The following is a 22,308-nucleotide window of genomic DNA, read 5'->3' as shown; positions in this document are numbered from 1 at the left end:
CCTTATTTACTTACGCCATATGCAGTGCCGAGCAATGAACCAGAACGAAGATTTAACGTTGCTCACAAAAAGTCTAGGTGCGTAATCGAACGGTTTTTTGGTATGGTAAAGCGTAGGTTTCCGGCTCTTTTCTTTGGAATACGCATGCAACCCGGTCGTGCTTGTCGCGTGATAATGGCATGCTTCATCCTTCACAATATAGCCCTATCACGAAGACAACCAGATTTCGACGACGATATAGCAGTTAATCATTTTGAGGAACAAGATTATGACAATCAACCCGATAGACAAGAAAATTTGGCTCAAGCAGCTCTACGTCTACGAAGACAAGGTTTCGAAAAGCGAAATCGAATGACATTGAATGATTTCACTCGTTAAATAAGTTGCTTTCAAGTTTGTATTGCACATATTGATTAAACAGAATCAAACGAAACTTGTAACATAGCTCTTTCAAATTAATTGAGACGGGTTGTTCATCATTTCTAAAAGGTCTACCGGAATGTCTTTTTCGGCATCAATTGGTTTTCCTATAAGCTGTCTTACTGCAATGACAGAGTGCAGCAAATCAAAGCGATCGCGCATCAACCTCTTAGAAACAGAAACGTTTGATTTTTCAGCATGTGCTCTTTTGGCGCGATTGACAATATCACGAAGAGCTAAAGGATTTTTATTTAAAGATTCTCCATTCGTCGTAGAAAATGAAGTTACTGCAACTAGTAGAGCATCTTTTTCAACCGGTGCCAAAGTTGCTTGAGAGCGTTTCGCAAACACGATATTTGCAGAACTATGATCTGTTGTTTTAGTGGACAATACCGGAGTTGATGTGCGTTTGGGGAGCAAAGCTACAACTCGGGATGTGGATGGTACACCGTCAGCAAAGTCAGCGTTACTAAATGTTTGACATAAAGATGATTGGTTTGATTGGCTATCATCAAACTCAAATGTAGATAAGTCGTCTTCCTCGTTTTCAAGAAAAGACGATTGAACCGTTTTAGCCCTGTGAATAAAAATGGGATTAGTGTATGGCTAAGAAGAAAGAAATATTATGGCTTACAAGACTGCACAACTAGAGGCATTCATTGTATGGAGAGAAGCACTAGAGGCACTATTATTAATACGTAGAGTATCATTAGCGTTTTCCATCACGTCTGTCTCTACTCCGCCCTAATTGATAAATTTCATTGAAATAATGTTATTTGTGGAATGTAGTTTAATATAATATACGGATATGCTGTTTCCCGGCAAAGCTGCGCTACTACTTCTCCCCAAATCATGTTGACAATCTTCTCGTTTAAAGGTTTCATTGGGAAAGCTTTTCCTTTTCCTATTAATCACAGTATTTTCTTTTATTAGAAAAATGTTTTCAAATGGCACATAAATGAAATAGTACAATACCGGTTTGCTCTACAGAGTTCTTGTGTTCTTTTAGATTTTTTCTTGCATCTGACGACAAATTATTCCATTTTTTCTTAGTCTCTTCCCTATCACGGGGATGCTGGCTTGGAAATTGCTGATTAATTGTAGCCACAATCTCATCCCAATGCTGTTGTTTGCTTTTGTTCGTAACAGTACTTGATTGTGCACCAAATATTATATCCTTATGGAAAAAACAAATGTCATTGAGTCAAAAATATTTTAAATAGAATCATTGTAAAACACACTGAAACGAGATGTAAGTCTCGTTCGGACTATGGGACTAAAAAACTATAAGAAACGGTAAAATATAAACACAACAATACCTTTCGTGCGATGAGCTCGTCAACTAAAATTTCTGTTTCACTACTACTCCATGTAGCCGATGCGTTACGTACCATTATTATCAATTAATCCGTTCAATGAAGAAAAATCGAATGGAAAACTAGAAGAAATTTCGTAATCAAAAATCACTTGTTAATTTAGTCTGCTATTTGGAACTTCTTGTGTGCTTGTAACGACGTTTTCCATTGGCTTCTACAAATTTAAATAAGCTCCTCCCGACTGAAGTCTAAGTCGACTTTTGCTACCTAGTACTTAACTAAGTAAAGGCAAAAACTGTACTTAAGCACGTGTTGGAATTCGAGTTTGTCTTAAAAAAAAGTAATACTTAGTTAAGTATAAAATTTTCTTACTTTAACTTAAAACTTATACTTGACTTTAAGCCACAGATAGAATTCCACCCCTGGATACTGCTTCTGGGTTTTACCAAATCCCACTTTCGAACGAAGCTTCTTATCTCTGCACTATGGCAACACCGAAAGTTCGTTATAGGTACCTCAGGCTGCCGTTTGGGTTAAAGTCGGCCCCTGAAATAAATCTTCAAACCATGTCCGACTTCTTTGGAGAATTACCAGGCGTGTTTATATATTTTGATGACTTTCTGGTGACGGGCGAAACCAAGGAAGAGCTGTAAGTTAATCTGCGCGCTGTTCTGGTACGTTGTCGGCTACAAAACCTAAAGCTAGTGCTAAAGAAGTTCGCTTCTTTCTGCAGGAGTTGCCGTGGCTGGGCCCTATTATTGGCCAAGGCACTCTGAAACCAGATCCGTGTAAAATAGATGCCGTTGTGGACATGCCTGATCCTTCCGGGCCGCTAGACCTCATCCGACTACTAGGCGTGGTGACTTATCTTGACAAGTTTTGCAAGGACCTGGCTGGTCTAACTAGGCAGTTACGAAATCTTCTGAAAGCGGACGCAGCGTGGATTGAGGAAGTACCACAAAAGAGGTGCCTAGCAAAATTAAAAGTAGCTGTCTCGTCGCTCCCTGTGCTACGGTTGTTTGACCACTCACGACCTGGTGTGGTCTCAGTCGACGCGTCGCCCATTGGTATTGGAGCTGTGCTACTACAAAACGATCAACCGATTGCATACTCATCCACGTCCCTAACTGTCACGCAAAAGCGGTATTTTCAAATTTAGAAACAGCTACTAGCTGTCCAGTTCGGCCTAATGAGGTTTCGCCAGTACGTGTATGGCCAGTCAGTTGTCGTGGAAACAGATCACAAACCGTTAGTAGGCCTGTTAGAGAAACCCAATCAAACAAAAGATGGGATTCGTCGATCACAATGAAACTAAGCCGTTTACTTTCGATTCGATCGATGAGGCCAGTATGATTTTTGCTTCCGAAAAGGAACTCGGGCATCATAATCAACACGGACGTTCTTTCGGCATCTTTCACACTGGAATCGAAAGCCATCTTATAATCATGTTGTTCGGTGGTTGACTTGAAGAATGCGGATGCTATTTTGATGTCTTGTAAAGTTTGCAGATGGTTCTCACCGAGAGTGATAGTCGGGACAATCACAAGGCCATATTGATCATCTTTCAGCATTAGAGCTGGAATATGGAAGCATGTAGACTTTCCAGATCCAGTAGCTTGAATGACAATGCAATCATTTTTAGATTTGAAGGTACGAATTGCTTCTAGTTGGAACGGCTTTAACTGAAATTTTGCGTTTAGGTATTTAGAAGCGTACCCTTGCCACACCAGCTCCTGCTCTGAACTATGCTGATACTCATTAACCTGCTGGTACACATTTACAAAGTTTCTGTATGAGGAAGAAAAAATAAAATAATTTGATTACCGTGTTGGTAATGACAGCTGGAGCAATAAGATTGGTGGATGCTTCACTAGGTCCAGAACTGTAAACATCATATCTATTTTCCTACAAATGGAAAAGAAGTGTTTCAGCTAAAAAGAAGGCATTTCTATTTTGATTGAATTACGTCATTGTTTTGAGAGGTGGTAGTGGCAGTTGCACGAATCAGCTCAGATGATTCTTCGACAACAGAACTGTTAATGGCAGAGACATCTTTCTGGAAAATGACAAAAAATTAATCTCACGTTGTTAAATTGTGAATAAGCACATCACTAATTGAAATGGTTCATAACACTTCCAAGATATACCTGCTGAACAGACGGGTTGTCTTCAAAACAAGACACTGTTGGTCGAGAACTGTAAACATCATATCTATTTTCCTACAAAAGGAAAAGAATTGTGTTTTAGCTAAAAAAAAAGGCATTTCTATTTTGATTGAATTACATCATTGTTTTGAGAGGTGGTAGTGGCAGTTGCACGAATCAGCTCAGATGATTCTTTGACACCAGAACTGTTAATGGCAGAGACATCTTTCTCGAAAATGACAAATGTATCTCACGATGTTAAATTGGGAAGAAATACATCACTAACTGAATGGTTCATATCAGTTCCAAGACTTACCTGCTGAACAGACGGGTTGTCTTCGAAACTCTTTACTGCCAGATTATCAGTATGTTTGTCACTGCCACTAGGAACAGATTTTGTCATAGCAACCTGGGAAGGAAATTGGCATAAATTTTTGATGGTTTACACACAGAAATAGTTGTGGAAAATAATTACATCACCACGCCCAGTTTCATCAACACTAGAAGAAATCCCTTGATCAGCAAAGAGCCGACGTTTCGGTATTTCCAGCCTCGTAGCATTAATAATTGACGATCGTTTGGCCACTGCGTATTTAAGAGGAGAAGCAGCTCCAGGGCGAAACATAGAAGTGTTTTGAATGGGAAGACGAGATGCATTTTGAATTACATCGTCACTTGGCACGTCCGTAGCCTATATTATACCAAAAAATTAAAATTAGTATTTAAAGTTATAGTATTTCGGAAATTCAGTGTAATATTACCATGAATTGTTCTATTTTTGCAATAATATGAGCAGCATCAGGTTTTAGGTTTGGGTTTTGGTCCCACATTGATATCATTAAATTTGCTAATGATGAACCAGCTACTTCTTCACAAATTTGTGGTCTTTCACAACGTTTCACAGCTTCGATAATCAAAGTAGATATTGATTCAGCTTTCCCCATGCGATACACAGATGCCCATGGATATTGATATTCGAGATGCACCAACTCATAAATAACCATGGAAAAGGAATAGATGTCACTCTTGCTGGTTCTCATTGCTGAAATGAATATTTCTGGGGCCTCAAATGATACCGTGCCTTGTTTGGCTCAATCTCTTCTTGCTGTTCTTACTGAACATGTTATTTTAGTATTCTTTTCCATGTGTGTTTCCCCAACATAACAAAGCCAAAAAGTCCAATCACTGTTGTCGCAGCTTTGGTCATGAACAAGTACATTGGCACTTTTCATATCACAATGATACACCTTTTGCGAATGCAAATACTGTAGTCCAGAAGCTATTTGAAATATTGCCTCGTACCTGGAAACAATATTACAGATTTTTAGATTACAGTTGTAATGTATGTCAGTGAAAATAATATTACTTCAACTTAAGTATGAACAAAGTTGGGGTTAAAACATCTATTAGCTGTCTAAGCGAGTGTACTGTGTAAGATTCATCTTCCACTGTTACTTTCTTTTTCGCAAGAGCAAGAACCAAACAGCTCTTCTCGTAACACACTCCAAGACATTTGACAACGTTAGGATGCTCTAAAAGGATTAGCTGAGCAGCTTCCTTAGCCAACATGCGTTTGTAGATTGGTAATTGAGGGTTATCGATGTAATACACTTTCACAGCCACTTCGGTCTTCCTGAAATAACCTAAATATACTACGGCAGAACCACCCTTCCTAATTTGAATTTGAGAAAATTGTAATTCTGATTGTGAAATCAAAGGCGGTTGTATTATAACTGGATCACAGGAAGACAAAGAAGTTTTGAGTGTAGAAAAAAAAGACCCCATAAACTTTTTTCGTGTAGAATCCTCAATTCTCTTAGCAAATTAGATTTCGGGTCATCGGGTGTCCCTAAAACGCAAAAGTGAAACGCGAAACGAAGAGTGGTTAAAACACGAAATGCTGTGCAAAACAGCCCCCAGGCAATGGGCTGCGAAACGGTCGAATATCGCAAAGAAACGTTGTATAGCGATTGCAATCGCTATCCAAGGGGGTATATAGAGGCAGTTAGTTAGCGATTGCAATCGCTATCCAAGGGGGTATATAGAGGCAGTTGGTTAGCGATTGCAATCGCTATTCAAGGGACTATATAATATGAAAATTCTTAAATCAATGTGCTTAATAGCGATTGCAATCGCTATCCAAGGGGGTTTATATAGGCAGTTGGTTAGCGATTGCAATCGCTATTCAATGGGCTATATAATATGAAAATTCTTTAATCAATGTGCTTAATAGCGATTGCAATCGCTATTTAAGACAGTTGGTTAGCGATTGCAATCGCTATCCAAAGAGCTATATAATATCAGTAATTCTTCCATAAGTGTTCTTATTAGCTACTGCAATCGCTATCAAAAGTCATTAGCGATTCGAACCGCTATGAAATGAAGCCGGTTAGCTATTGCATTCGCTATTTGTTGGTTAGCGATTGCAATCGCTATTCAACAGGCTATACTACATAAGATCGGTTTATTCGCTAACCAACTACCGATATATATTGGTTCGGTCTATTAGCTAATTTAGCTAAAAGAGGCGACCCCTTACGCACAGTCCAACAGCCTGGTGGACAGTCACATTCAAACGGCGAAAAGAACGATTCGCAAAATGTTCGCGGATGGCCGGACGCTGTGGGAGTCGTTAGCAGCTATCCAATCTACACCAGCATCGTCTGATCTTTCTTCTTCAACGGTTCTTCTGGAGGGCCGTCACATTAGAGGTAATCTTCCGTTACTACGAGTCGTCTAGGCCCACAGTTCATTTCAGCGGCTTTTGTTCATAGTCAGCTGCAACGTCGGCAAGCAGCTACTTCTTTCTGTCCACCCCGTCTGTACTGAGCCGGACTCCTGTATCATTCGATTGAAAGACGGCCTATTCTTTCGTCGCATGTGCCGCAACATAAATTTAGACAAATCGATTTCCAACGTGTTTGGCATGGTCCGTCCGGCCGTCTTCAATTGATTTCTTCCAGCCCTTAAGCTGAAGCACCTCCTCCTTCCGGACTAGTCCATCATATGACTACTCTGCCGGTTCTAGGGTAATTTTCTTTTGCACCAATCGCGTCACCGATACTAGTGCTGCAAAAATCACACCCTTCGGAGCATACAGCTTAACAATCAACAACCGGTGTACGTCGACATATATCGCAGCCATTGAGTTCATCAGGCGCGATCCCTAAACCGGCCCAGCAGCCATCAAATTCCTCACCCGCAATTGAACCTCGTCATGGTCGACCACCTAAGGTAAGGCCAGCAACGACTGTAGTGCCCCATCTTGTCAAACCACCTTGGAGTCCACCGGCCACTATGGTTAATCATCCAGATTCAACACGCTCGGGTCGTTCATACTTTAAAAACTTAATGTGTATGCTCTCTCTCTCTCTCACTCTATTTTATTCATTGTCCGTCTCATATAACATTCCTTCCCATCTCATTAGGGTGTCCATAAAATGCGTGAGCGCGCCACTAAAATGCGCGGATTTTTGTGCGCTCCTGCACCACTAAACTGCGCGACATAAAACACCCGCGCGCCGACCCTAAAGTGCGCGCTTTATATGCGCGCCTATTAAATAACGAAAGGCGCACTAGAACCCGAAATGTTTTTCTTCATTCTTCCTTTAAATAAACATGCCACTTGCCGCATGCAATTTTTCGAAAAATACTTTCGTGATTTAAAATTTAAAATGTTTTAAAAGTCTGTATTGAAAAGTCTTGGATTTGCAATTGACACACTATTTGAATACAATAAGCACGAATGAACATGAAAAACAGTAATATCAGCATGCCATTACTACAAACGACATTTCTGACAGAACTATTTCTTCGTTTTATCAGATTTGTCTTCATCTGACACTTCCTCGCAGCCTCAATGGTACCATTGTTTGCAAGCAGTATTGCTGCATTGAATGTAGTTCCATTTCGATTCGGATTTGGCATTTTTACGAGCATCTGGGTCGATGTTTTTCAGCCGCTTCTCTCTCTTTTTATTGGATGGCCAATCCGGATTGTCGTTCAGTGGGTCATATTTGACCAAACGACAGTGGCAGAAAATCTTCGTCGATTTAACCTTCGATGATCTCTTCATCTTAATTTTTTCGTTAGTTTTTGGAAACGGTGACATTTTGCCATCGCTGAGGCACTTCTTCAGGTGTTGCCGTAAATCCGTGTCGCTAGCAAAATTATCATTGGTAGGATCACCACCGGTAATTAAGGACACCGCAAAGGCGATGGCAAAAACGCCACAGTTGACTCCGAATTCTGTATCTGGCATTTCACATAGGCATATGAAATGCTGTCTCCTTCGTGTCGCAGCAAAGCAGAGTTGCAGGCGATGACGTGCAGGTTGTCCTCGTGCTCTAAGCTGTCGTAAATTTTTACAAAATCTTCGTCAGGTGCCTTGTAAGCCGTAACCCAGTGGTTCATTCCATCGTGTAGAATCTGGATCCATTTCTTCTCCTTTACTTTTGGGAAGCCAAGATTTGAACCATGGACAGTGTCCATTAGACCTCCAACCTCTGGGGAAATCTTCTTGATGAGAACTTGAGCTGCTTTCATGTGACAATCGTTCAACCGAATGTCCTCGTTAGTGACTTGATTAAGCTGATATCGAGACAACACGACCAGTGAAAATTCAGGTTTCTTCTATAAATGATGAAAGAAAAATATGTACTGGTAAAATAGAAATAAGAAAGTCGTTCCTCATGTTTTCATCGCCGTTCTCGCTATATCGCCTTTCTCATCATTCAAAGTCATTTTTTCATGTCCCTCAAAACCTCGTGTAAGAAGTAAAATTCAGTGTTGGTGTATGTTAACGTGTGTATTAAAATCAAGAAAGAATGAAGGGGGAAGATGTTTTGGATCTGGCTGCTAGAGTTCAACCTCACATGCCCTATACCCCAGACTAAGAGTCTCAATACAACCAGTTGTTGACACACACCTGAACGTTCATTTTGGCTGATACCAATGACGTTCCAAATTTTACGTCCATGGAACCTCAAAACCGTCTCGAAAGACGGTGGACGTAGCTAGGAGCCCCGAACGTTCTTAGGATGTCCTTAGGACGATAAATGCTAGTAGCGATATCACTGTCAAAAATTTTGTAAGTGAATAGCTAATAGATAAAGCAATCGCATTCGTTAACATGAACTTGGAAACTTCAAATCCTGTGCAGGACAAACGTTTAGTATTTCTGTCGAAAATATTCATTAGGGGTTATAAAAGGTAACTCCGTGTTCTATTAATGTCATATTTCTTGTTGTCATAGGGGTAGGGATTCTGCCAAAAATACAAATACACTATTTTTTTTTTGAATTTTTCCACATAGTCTTGGACATTCAAATGAATTTAAAGTGAATTAATTTATTGCAGTTTTGATGGCAGTCATATATATTGCTCGCTTTTCCTCCTTTTATCTAGAAGGCTACATTGGTAAAGCTGTATCAAGTAAAATTACTTATCAGTGCAGGATTCCTCTATAACTTAAGATCTGATCTGCACCTAAATATTTTGAGGACCATAGGCCGACATTAAACCTCAGAGTCATAACTTTTACAAGACCTTCAGCCAGGTTAACAAAAAGTATCGCACACGATCAAAAATTGAGTATACAATTTTATCAGAATCACATATTCGAGAAAAGTACTTATCACCGCACCTGGAAAGTAACAACATTAATGACAAAACAGACACGAGACCAATTGATGTAACGGAAACGGAATAAATAACACATTTACATAGTCTTTACAAAAGAAGTTCGTTCCCAGGCTACGTCACGAAGCCTTATCCTGAAAAGTAAGTTCATTGCCTGATTTCCCATACTTTGAGTGAATTTTGGCCGTAAACGCCATCGATCGTATAGAAAAAAATAGCAGAAACTCGAGTCGGCCGACTAGATTACTGGGCAATTCTTTGCCACTGAGCTGAAAATTACGGGAACTCAACGTTACACTGCACCATTATGTGTTCTACAACACGACACCAATGTCCGCTTCCTTGCTAAAGAAACTGAAAAACGAATAAGATTCAAACAGGTACCTCTGTTCTGATGAAAAATGACACCATGTAAAAGGGAAAATGTCAAAAAAAACTGGTGAGGATGATTTTTGATAGAATCCCTATCGTTAATTTTGAATTCTTTACCTACTTAGTTTGCTCTCGTGGATATTCGGTGAAGACCTGGTCAATTTCTGGACTCCAGAGAATTATTTGGACGCTTACTGTACTGTTAAACATATTACAATGGTTTACGCAATATTGAAATAGATAGAAGACAATGCTTTTTTTCTTTTTTTGTTATTTGTCTTTTGAATGACTTAAAAAATATATACACGAGAATTTGTTTTAGACATTTTCTTCGTGGTTAGATCATGTTTAACAAAACGACACATATTTAGGTAAGCGACGATCGTATGAAGGGATACCGAGCTCAAAAAGGTGACGACCCTTTAGTGATGAAGACTCGTGCTCCGCTTGGTTACACATTTTGTGTGTGCTAAGTAGTCAGCTTGGTTCAGTCCCAGTTCGTCATATTTTCCTTATGTGAGGATTCGCTGAATGTTACCGAGATCATAACAAATATGCGATAATCAAATAACTTTGGTTGAATGACGATCTTTTTATGCCTATCGAACATGATATCTGATCGCCAAACGTATTGTTACGAGAAGGATGCGACATAAAAACCATTTGTCAACTTTTGAGAAGTTAACAGAAATAAATTTTATTTTTATTTTTACAAATTTCTATGATCATGATAAAAGAGTCAGTTTGGATTACGGATGCAATTTATGTTTTTGAAAAATCAAATCAAACTATAAACTAACAAGAATGTTATCCCTAGCTGTTCGTTTTGAACGAATTTCATGACATTAGCATATTGACATAGTGACGAGGTCGCCAATGAAGTAGCAACAAATTTATAAAATCCGTTAAGATTTAATACAAGCGAGGGGTCAGTGACTCTATTTCTTAAGGTGTTCACTGCTTGAGAAAAAGCGGAAAAAGTGTTAGAAATTACGGAAAGTATAGTAAATCGTGGAAATTAAGGGAAATTACGGGAATAAAAATAAGTACCTTTTTAAGTGTTTTGGATGACAATTCAGCTACTTTTTATTAATTCAGGTTGATTACTAGTGAATTAAACGTTAGCTATTCGTATTGACACAGTTTCACTGGGTTCGGAGGTGTATTTGAGCACAGACAGAACACGATATCTTTTGCAAATGCAACACTTGTGTGATTATACTTACTTGTACCACTTTGAATTTGCTTTAATAACATAATGTAAAAAAGCTTCTAATACAAATCCCTAAACATGGCTGCCCCTTTCGCCTGTTAGAGTCGGGCTTTTGAGTCTCCCGACTTCTGACCGGAGCAGCAAAGTCCATTGACACTAAATTTTTTGATTGCTGAACCAACCGTGGTAAGGGATAAAGTCTATTGGCGCTGCAGTACATTTTAAATAGAATGCCATTCTTTTGAAGCATGTTGTTGTTTTGTACTATATGAGAACTCTGTAGCCACTAGATGAGAAATAGCAGATCATGGAAAGGTTTGAAAGTGGTACGATGGAAGATCTAGAATTCGATAGGTTTATGTCTTTCGAAGAAAAAGGAACTCAATTTGGCGCCTCAAATGGTCAGTATTTAAACAACTAGGATATATTAAGACTAGGGATCGGTCCCAAGCCCATTAAGGCGCTGTTTTGCCGATCGGGGTTCGCATCTCAAGGCATAGGGGCAGGACTTCCAAGGTTCAATCGGGGTACGTATTCCCACCTACCACACTTCTGCTGTCGGATGTCCGATTCATGGCCAAACATCCATTAGATATCCATGTACTCTATGGGTAGTTCCAGGTATTTGCGTCGGATAGTCACAATTAAAGTGCAAATTGATGTCTAAAAAATTGATTCTACGAACGTCACCCCAAAAGCCAAGAAGATTTTTGAATGTTTTGATTTTGATAGACAAAATAAATTTTGTTTAAAACAAAGGGGACTTAACAGTTTTTTTCATTCCATTTTTAAAATACTGATTTGCTCGATAATTTGTATGAGCAATTCATAGTGTAACAAGAACAGCAAAATAAATAATAGAATGAAAATAATACAACTCTACGCAAGTTTTAAAAATTGTACTAAGCTGATAATTATATAAGACAGCTGTTGCATATATAAGTCATCCTCAGCAGAAGATATTTCTCAAGTATTTCACAATATTTCGAATTAGTAGCAAAATATAGATTTAAAAAAAAATATATATGAATGTGATGACAGAATGGTAGGAGAACCGATTGTGAAGCGACAGTCCCGATTTCGAATCCCGTTTCTGAAAGGTTTTTTACGGTAAAAAATGTGCTATTTATAGCCTAAACAAGTCCTTTCGGATGATCATATATTTTCCACTGGCACCATCCCGGGAAGTCTTGCAATATTCAGTCAATACCCAAGGAACATCCAACCTGGAGGTCTGGCAGTTCCAAGGATGTCCGTAGGATATCACCCTTTTCGGTGTTGGATAAACTGCGGATGTTCGTGAGACCGATCTGTGATATGTGGGTTGATGATGCAACCCCAAACCAATCGATTTATGCCAAAACAAAATCCATCTAGTATTTCGACCCTATTGGCCCGGTTATACCGTATTCGAGATAGGCGGGTACGCCTATCCTGATTTTTACCCTGAAACCAAAACAGTTACCTTCTTTTAACATGAGCCCAGTCTTTAAACATCAGTGTAACCTGCGACCGTGGTAAAACAACTATATCAGGAGAAATCCGCATAAGGAAGACACGGAGACCCGCAGTCCGGAAAGGGTATTCGCGTGATGGTATAAAAAGCTTCCGTGGAACTCTGTAAGTTGAGTCTGCATGGTAGGACGGGGGAGCTCCCGGAGTTGGCTGAGCTCCGTTTGATGATTTCATTGGGTTATCTAGTGTTCTTCAGAGCTTCTCCAAGTCTGGTAAAGTTTAACAAATCTAGTTAAATCCCTTTTTGGTCTTAGTTAAGACATTGTTTAGTCTAAGTCATCACTTGTTGTATTATTCTTTTGCAAATACAACACTTGTGTGATTATACTTACTTGTACCACTTTGGATTCGCTTTAATAACAGTTTTGTACAATAAGACGTTAAATAACTTTACAAAAATCCTCTCAATATACCATTTTGGTTGTCACTGACGAACTGGGCTTCAGCTGCTTAATCACTTGTTGTAAGCGAAGAATCCGCGTCGATTGTATTGGTCGCTAACTTTGTTGTCGAATAGGATTTTTCGCCGTCTTGAATTTCTATACTTTAGTATTGTTACGGGTCCAAAACGCTATGAACCGTGCCCGTCCAGTTGTAGAACAGTCTAGCTATGGAACCGGATCGGTTATCGAACCTATTTTTCTTTGCCGTATTTCAGCGCCACCGTTTGCCGTATAATGGACTAGATCCATGTTTCGGTGGTGGGAATTAATGGCTTATGCACTTTAAAACACGCAAACAAGTATTACTTGGATTGGTTTTCACAATTTTAGGTAATGGTGTAAATTGGTTCAGTGACTCAACCTAAGATGATCCACGGCAGTAATTCGGGTGGGCAACAATAGAAAGAAATTAGTTATTGTGTAACTTGATCTCTGTGTCAGTTCAAGAAATGGTAAAGCCTGTTGTATTACATGGGCGTCCTATAAAAAAAATAAAGAAAATGTCTTCTTGAAAGACAAAATGAAAGTCATAAAATTTATTGAGGAAAATAAGTCGAAAATGTACTTTGCTTCTTTGTTTTGCGTTTCCAAGTTTCAAATTCATTGAATAAGAGTGATCAAAGAAAACATAAAATATATTTACAGAATAAAATCTTTAAGCCGTAAAAATAACGGATGGCAAATTAGTCTCGGTATCGCGAATTGGACGATTCTATTTTGAATTGGCTTAATGCAATACGCAATCTTACTTCAAGATGTAAACCATTCTCTCTTTCACGAGCACATATTCAAGCTCAGGCATCAAATGAAGCTATGGCTAAGGAAATTTGGGATTTTAAAGAATCTGGATGGGTGGCAACTGGAGATAGCGTTGCTCGATCAGGCCTAGTGTTCTTCTTTTTGGAGAGACTGGAGATGTTAACGTCACAAAAGCGGAACCTCTCATTACGGTATTTTTCTTTTAAATTTTAATTTTTTAAATCCTAGATTAAGTTAGTCTATTTCCATAGGCGATTCTTGACTAATTGGTCTGCTACAGAGTATGGAATGTCTTGCACAACATGGACCAAACTTGCTTGTTTAATCGTGCTTGACCTACACGTATGTACGTTAGCAGTAAAGAGGGATGTTGAGAAACCATTAGGGGTACTAAGGCTCTTCGGGCAAAAGATTGACTTACGCTCGTTCTGTGCGTAAACGCGAATGATTCTTTTAAAATAGACCCTCTTTTAGTTGGAAGTTCAAAAAATACTCGCTGCTTTCGTGATCAACCATCTCCAATCCCATACGTATGGCAAAGAAACGCCTGGGTCGATCGTGATGTATAAAGTTTATATAATGTATTTTTACTTATCGTGCGCAATTTTACCAACGAACCAGTTGTTCTTTTAATGAACAGATGCTCCGGACAGGACCCAATGCGCAATAACCCAAACAGGCTGGTCAAAATTGTTTTTCCCTCGCTAAGCTGTACAGTATCCTGCACAAAAATCGGAACAATAGTTACATTTTTTAAAGCCACCTATTGACAGAGTATAGAGTCTTTTGTTTGTCTATTTTTCTTTAAGAAGAAGTCGACACGACAAGGCAGAATTGTAGAAGTCTACAATTTGTTTTGTTTATGCTTTAAGGTAATAACGTTTCAGGATAAGTAGCAGCTCGACATTTTTTGCAACCCCCCAGGGTAGTATGTTTTTTAAAGCGATTGATTGAAACGTGGGGCTTGGGCTGTGGAATATTTCTTTTACAATTTAGCTTAATTTCTAGCTGCCTGTGCATGATTTTATCGTTACCAATGGCGTATGTGTAGCGGTTCTGACTGTGATGCTGGAGTCTCCAGCATCTAACGTCTCCAGAATCTAACATCGATCTCCAGCCTGGAGATCGACGTTAGATCCCTGTTAAAGAGTTGAATAATTGTGGTTGCACTATAAAAACTTCTTGTTCATCTATAAAAATATTACATCAAGCAATAGTGATTTTTTAAAAATTAAATTTAAAAAATAATAATTCTACTCGTTCTAAGGGAATTTTTGCAGTACATACAAACGAAGAATATTATAAAGATCCCATATATTTTGAAAACACTTATCAGGATTTGAATACCGATTGCAATTTTTTTTCCAATTTTCTATTGAGCCACGCCATTTGAAGAAACTAAATGCATGTCGACCGATTGTGGTCTGTAATTAATTGTGCAAATGATTTTCTTGCAATGTAATTGTTCCATTCCGCTTTCGTTCGACCTAGACGCGGAGCAGCACTTGTTACTGAATATTCTATCATATTATCGGTTGAAGAGTTACTTATTGTGTCTCTTGTATAAACACTATCTATTGCAGTAGCATCGCCTTTTGTATCAAATATCCAATTATAATCTCTTTCACGATAATACATTTTCTACATAATTTTTCTGTCAACATTGTTTAATGTTGGTCCACCATCACTATATGCCATTCTTGTACTATTTATTAATTGATTGACTTTATGTCTGGGACCATGGAATGATATTTTTCCTCCGAGAAATTTCATTCTCATCCATGGCATTTAATCTATAGCAGCTCTTGCCTTTTGATCTAAACATAAAGCTGGAATATCCAGTGGAATACATTGAGCAGCAACTCTATTATATCTTGTAAATCTATCCACAAAGTTAAAAGTAAAATCTGCTCCAGCTGTAGCTTGTCCAGTCCTTAATTTCCATCCGCTTTCAAATTGGGAAAATCCAAATGCATAATCAAGTAGATGAAAGTCACGTAAAATTACGTCACACGATATAGTTGTTGTTTTTAATTGAATTAAAGATCTTGGTGGGCCTAAACTGATTGTCACACCTCCTACCAGTTCTGTCCCAGAACCTTCGAATCTTCCCTTTTTTGCACTTGATTCTGATCCAGTAGTAGTAGTTATTGCTGTATTTCTTGACATATCGTCTTCGCTTTTTATTTCTGAAGATCTAGGTGTGTCTCAGCTAGAGCCTCCTCACCAACACGTCTAGCTGTGTCGGGACTTGCAGGGCGAATAACTTTATCTTGTTCTGTTTCTTGTATTTCTAATTTAGGTTTCTTATTCTCTCCATCTTCTTCTATATCGTCTTCTCTATCACGTTTTTCTCCTTGTCCTTCTTTAATTGAGATTTTTAAACTAATTCTTTAGCTGCTGCTTCTGCTTCTTCCATCGTTTGATATGTTTCAAAGATTTTTTGATGTCCTGGTGATTCAGCAAATTGTCTAGATGGATCTGCTAATGTAGACCAAATTGCATAAATAGGTTCCCAATTAACACATTAAATTTTTACATCTTTAGATTCATGCCATTTATGTATAGCGTATTGTATTTTTTGGGTAGAATATGGTGATTGAATTAATGCATATGGATTTTGACTCCATGACCATAATATTGTTGGTACCTCCCATCTCGTACGAAATTAATTGGGTAAATTTTGCCATCTGGAGAATTATAATTCATAATAATTTTATCAGATTCAGGTATATATTGAAACATTATCATTCTGTATGCCCATCTTTCCACATGATCCATATTTTCAAATTCATGGAAAGTTTTAAATGCAAGTACCCTACTTTCTGGTGTTTTAACAGATTGAGAATTCCACCATTTCTTAACATCTTCCATTTCATCATATGCGTGATTTAATGCTTGGAATGCCGGATCTCCTCTATGTTTCCGAATACTCATAAATGAATTGTCATACATTTTATCCATAGATACTAACGGACTTTCTTTTGCTCTTGATAAATTCAGCTTCCTGCAATCTGTTTTCAGAAGCTGCGTCTTCATAATTTTTCAGGTGTTTGGGAATTTCTTTCTCCAAAACTTCTATGGTTACCGTCAACGTTGCTTGATTCAACCTCTTGGCAGCCATTTTTGTTGTGAAGTTTCATTGGTGATCTGAAAAATTTGTATAAATAACAATTATAGTGGGACATCCCAAGGCAATATTGTGTATGAGAAAGCAACACAAAAATGAATTTAAGAAGAAACAAAAGACTGTATTTTTGCGAAATCCAACACCTTTAACGACTTGAAATTAAAATTCAACTGTTAGTTAGGTAACAAATAGGCCAAAACACTTACACTATAAATTAATAGTGGGCTGAAAATTTCCCCAACACGTAATTCCTTACAACACGTGTTGAATCTCACACTCAAAGTCTACACTTTTTTAAATTACGTTAATTAATTGGACGATATCGTCAGTCTCAAAAGGTTCGAAGGACCATGAAAAGTATTAATCTTAACCTGTTACAATAATTACGTTAATACCTGTGATAAAATACTTTTGAGGGCTAAACTTAGGCAGGTTCTATCACTGATTTATTTGAACTGACTTTGACACAATAATGGCGTCTGCTTCTACAGGGGGAAAAATTCGAACAACGGCTATTTTTTATATCGGCCACAAAGAAGGCTCTGCTTGGCAGCGCCCCTGGCGACCTACACGAAGTTTACAATTACAGCATAGATTCAACTTGATATCAGCCAACGCGTCGTACCGTTAGGACGAATGTGACCACCACTTAGTCGTACCGTTAAGTCGCGTCTTTCAATGTGCTGCCCTCAGCGACACAATTTTTGTCATAGGACTCTATGATGTAACATGGCACACGGGGCATAACCTTCATTTGTTTTCTTTCCCATGGTTTCGACATCTTCTCAGCAGTTTTGTTTACTTTTTTAAAACCTCTTTTGTATTTTTAGTTTATTGTTTATTTGCTACAATGCAAGTTTCATTGAAGCTAGATTAAAATGTGTGTTTATTTTATTAAAAAATGTATGTATTTTACTCCTGGTAGGAAAGGAAAAAAAGTTAAATGAGAAAAACTTTTGTATTTTAATAAAATGCATTGATGAACTTGCATTGGAATATAAATTCACTATTGGATGCATGGCACCAACTGGCATAGCAGCTAGTAACTTGCCTGAAGGCAGGACAATCCATAACTTTTGCAGAATTCCAATTTCCCATTCGAACGATTCCTGCCCCGAAAAACCGACAGTCACTACTCTGAATAATCTCAGACATAGAGCTCAAGTCTCAACCATAGCTTTGCTTTTAATCGATGAAGTATCGAATGTTGGACCACGACTGTTCGGGCACATCAATACCAGATTGCAACACATCATTGAAAACGAAGAAATTTTTGGTGGTTTAGCCATTGTGACCATGGGTGGTTTCTTTCAGCTCCCACCTGTTAGACCGGCTGAAACTTTGTATAGCGGAATATTGAGCTTGCTGAACAAAAATGTATCTTTAAATACTGAAAATACTGCGACAGGTTCTCGTTACATCGGCATCAGTCTATTCAAAACATTCAAAAAAATGTAACTCACTGAACAAATGCGAGCTGCTGACGACTTGAAACACGCAGAGTTCTTAAACCAACTGAGATCTTCTTCAACGAGCACATCCATTTCCAATGAATCATTAAGTGTGTTGAAATCTTTAACTAAAGAAGATATTGAAAAAAATAACAGTTGGACACAAGCGACTATTGTTGTAACCAGTAACGAGGAACGATGCAGAATTAACGAGCAGCAATCAAAAGCACTTTCAAAAAGAAATAACTGCCCAAGAATTTTATGGAACAAACCAATTGACGGTATTGTGGCAAACAGCCTCACTTTAGAGGACACTAACTACATCTACAACAACTACACGCAATTCACTGGAGTTTTTGTCAAGGGTGCACCAGCATACTTACAAGACAATATCAATCCACGTCGCGGCTTATCTAACGGTACACCTATAACACTGCATTCTCTAGTTCTTGACCCTTACGAAGATGTCCATAGAGTATTACGGAAACTTATGCAGCCGAATGAAGACGACGTGAGACTGCAGTACAATCCACTTTTTGTGTTAGTAAAACTACCACACGCAAATCCCGACGATTTCATCGGACTTAACGTTGGAGAGAACGAAAGTAGTTATCCCATTAGGTATGAGCAGCGAAAGCAAATGTTGTAAAGTCAACATTCCTTTCAGAAAAACAATGACGTTAAAAGCCAAAAAGATTCATGGTTACGAGCTGGGTTTTGCCATTACATTCCACAAAATACAGGGTCAAACGTGTGATAAACTAATTGTAGATTTAAACAAAAGACCCTTCCAACCTCAAGTGTCATTTGCTACTTTCTACGTTGCAATTTCACGTGTCCGTCTCTCATCAGATTTAAGATTACTTCCCCTTCATCATAGCGACAAAAATTTAAATCACCTGCTGACTTTAAAAGCGCCTAAAGAACTCAACAGATGGTTAGCAGCATACAATCCAAGAAATGGTATGTGGGAACCTAATAGGATAAAGAATACGACGACAAAAATCCTGAAGAGAAAAGTAATTTAAAGTCAACTAAGACAAATGACACGAAAAAACTTTCTCTTTCTGAATCCAGAGATCGTCAATACCGCATATCCAATGCAGCAATTAAAAAAATGTATAAAATTTATGAGAATATAAAAATTAAAAAACAATATATCAACATTCTTTACCTTTTCCAAGAAGCACACTGATGTCCATAATGGAAAACCGTAAAATTGAAATTCACACCAACAAACAGCATTACTCCTCATGTTGAGATGAATTTCCTGAGGCCAAAGAAAGTGTCATTAAGTATTACAGTAGCATAGTGATATTGATTTTTTAGTGATTAATGTTTACCTTCAACTTTATCAGCCAGGTGATGAATTTAGTAAGGCATTTGACTTTCATCAAGCAGAACTGATACATATAAATACACAAATCAGATTACTCACATCACACTCTTCAGGACACTACTACTGTAGGTAGCAATAGGACAAATGATTTCTCTACGTTAATTACAAATTTACCTATGAGAAATAAAACCCAACCTATCCCTCAGCTGGGTTTCCTACTAAACAGAAGTAGAAATGGCCATAATACAAACACACTGTTGCAGCTTTCAGGTTACAACACCAAAAACGTGAAATCCTTTAATAAGGTTGCCTATGTTATATTGGGTTATATGAAAATCTGAATTGTAATGGTCTTGAACGCTTCACTGTTCTGGTGTGATAACAGTAATGGATCTTGGGCATGGAAAGTGACTGAGCGCAAGTCGATAAATTACAATGACTGACAGGATGCATCTAGAATTTGAAGAAATAAGTTGATGGTAGAATTATAAACATAAAAATCTAGGTCAAGATAAACTTACGTGACATGCAAAGTTCAATGTCATATTATAAAACACATAATTAAAGGCAACCAGCAAAAGGAAGTTCATGATAAAATTTTACCTAGGAAAATGAAATCATAGTGTAAATTAGTAGAAAAGTTTATCCGAAATCCAAAAGTCACATTTCTCTGCATGACAGCATCCAGAACAAATGACAAACGACAGCCGCCTACGATATTTGTAAACAAACATTCAAACACAAAATAAAAGTTATAAAATGAACACAAACACCAACAGATTTGAAATTCTGCTCAGACACGTAGTTTAATACGGCGAATCGAATAAGAAATCAATGAAAACGAAAAGTTCCCCAGTTTACACGCGATAATTCCCCTCAATTTTGCAGCAAATCACAAACCGGCGGGAACCTCCAAAATTTGAATTTCGACCGAATAAATAAATTTATAAAATGAACACAAACACCAACAGATTTGAAATTCAGCTCAGACACGTAGTTTAATACGCCGAATGGAATAAGAAATAAATGAAAACGAAAAATTCCTCAGTTTACACGAGATAATTCCCTTCAATTGACAACCAATCAAAACCCGGCTGGAACCCCTGGGGAAACAATAAACATTTTGGGGCCCATAACCACGGGATAGCCTTCAATCTTTCCCAAGAAAAATCTCTCAGGGATAGTGTAGTATTGTATAGTATAGTATAGTATAATATAGTATAGTATAGTATTTCTAACTTAATTATCATAGACATACAATAGTAAACTAAATTATACTTTTTTAAATGTCGTAATAATAGTAAAGTAAATAGTACATTCACTTTATCATCTAAATAACCAATTAAATCTACTGAATACTAAACATATAATGTTAAATATATTTCCAACAACTAGATTTGAACCAAAATCCTTTTTCTTCGTAAGCTTGTGCTATACCACTGAGCTAATCGCATACACATTCTGTTAATAATTCAGGCATTATATAGACTGAATAAAAATCACTTGATTTTTTATTTGAACCATGGACCTCATTGATAGTAAAACAGTGCTATATCACTAAGCTAGCACAGTTATGACTTCATATAAATATTTTGCAATATCTACAGTCATGCTTGGAAGTTTCTTTAGCAGGCTAATCGGTCTATATCCTTCTATTTCTTTTTGATGGAGGGGATACTTTGGTGCCTACCGTACCCCTTTATGCTATTCCTATTTCTCTTTCTTTGCAACCCGCGAAAAAGGTGCCACATTAAATGTAGGAAAATTAACTGAAACGTAGAGGAAGAGAAGAATGGAAAGAAAACGAGGGTATGGTAGGCACCATAGTATCCCTTCTGTCCAAACAAAATGAAAGGATATAGACCCATTTGCCTTCTAAAGAAACTTGCAAGCATGACTGTATATAGATATTTAATAGATATTACCAATTAATGACGGCAACATTGCATTCCTACCTTTGGCAACATTGGAATTCTAGCTGAGCATTTATTTAGTTTATAAGTAGATACAGATCAGTGCAGTATACTAGGTTCTCTGAATTCAGTAAAAGTATAGTAACAATATAGTAAATTTGGTCGGGTAAAATAGACTTTATCCCACATTTATTTAGTTATAATTAGAGGCATTAATTTCTAATAGTGTTATTTAAGGTTAAGCTATATACATATGTTAAGTGTGTTGGCTTCGTTTCCAACACAAGAAGAAAATTCTCCACTATGGTGAAAAGTATCAACTTTGGTACCACTAGAAAATCAATCAATACATTAAACAATCAGGTAACTTAATTATAATACATTAAAATTGGTAAAGTCTTCATATTAACCTTTTAATTTTTTTCCAGATGTCGGTATTCCAAATCACATGAGTTCGAAGGACTACAGAACTCCCTAAAAGAAAACTTTCCAAGTACAAATTATAAAACAATTAAAATTTTCTTTTAAACTAATGGATTATTTAATGCCTCTAGGTAGTTTACGAATAAATTTATTTCAAATGCGTGTTTTTGGAACTGATGTTTCTTGTATTTTAAATAATGAAATACACTATTTCTTTATGCTATATAAAA

The 22,308-nt window shown here is 37.6% G+C and overlaps 1 long non-coding RNA gene and 4 pseudogenes across 1 annotated transcript; 2 read left to right on the top strand and 3 right to left on the bottom strand.

Annotated features, from left to right (window-relative positions):
- Positions 1-379: 379 nt before the first annotated feature.
- LOC123470329 lies at positions 380-1,892 on the bottom strand (annotated as a pseudogene).
- Positions 1,893-9,011: 7,119 nt separating this feature from the next.
- On the top strand, positions 9,012-14,391 carry LOC116935553 (annotated as a pseudogene).
- Positions 14,392-15,185: 794 nt separating this feature from the next.
- LOC123470529 lies at positions 15,186-15,991 on the bottom strand (annotated as a pseudogene).
- LOC116935545 lies at positions 15,663-17,434 on the bottom strand (annotated as a pseudogene).
- A 4,314-nt stretch (positions 17,435-21,748) lies between these two features.
- Positions 21,749-22,308, top strand: LOC116935541. The gene is made up of 4 exons (XR_004401318.2): positions 21,749-21,821; positions 21,893-22,018; positions 22,084-22,148; positions 22,210-22,308. It is a non-coding gene; the product is annotated as an uncharacterized LOC116935541 (long non-coding RNA).

Source organism: Daphnia magna, linkage group LG3 (genome assembly GCF_020631705.1).
Source record: "Daphnia magna isolate NIES linkage group LG3, ASM2063170v1.1, whole genome shotgun sequence".
Classification (NCBI taxonomy): domain Eukaryota; kingdom Metazoa; phylum Arthropoda; class Branchiopoda; order Diplostraca; family Daphniidae; genus Daphnia; species Daphnia magna.
Note: the sequence above shows the minus strand (reverse complement) of the source record. Positions and strands in the feature narration are given on the sequence as shown.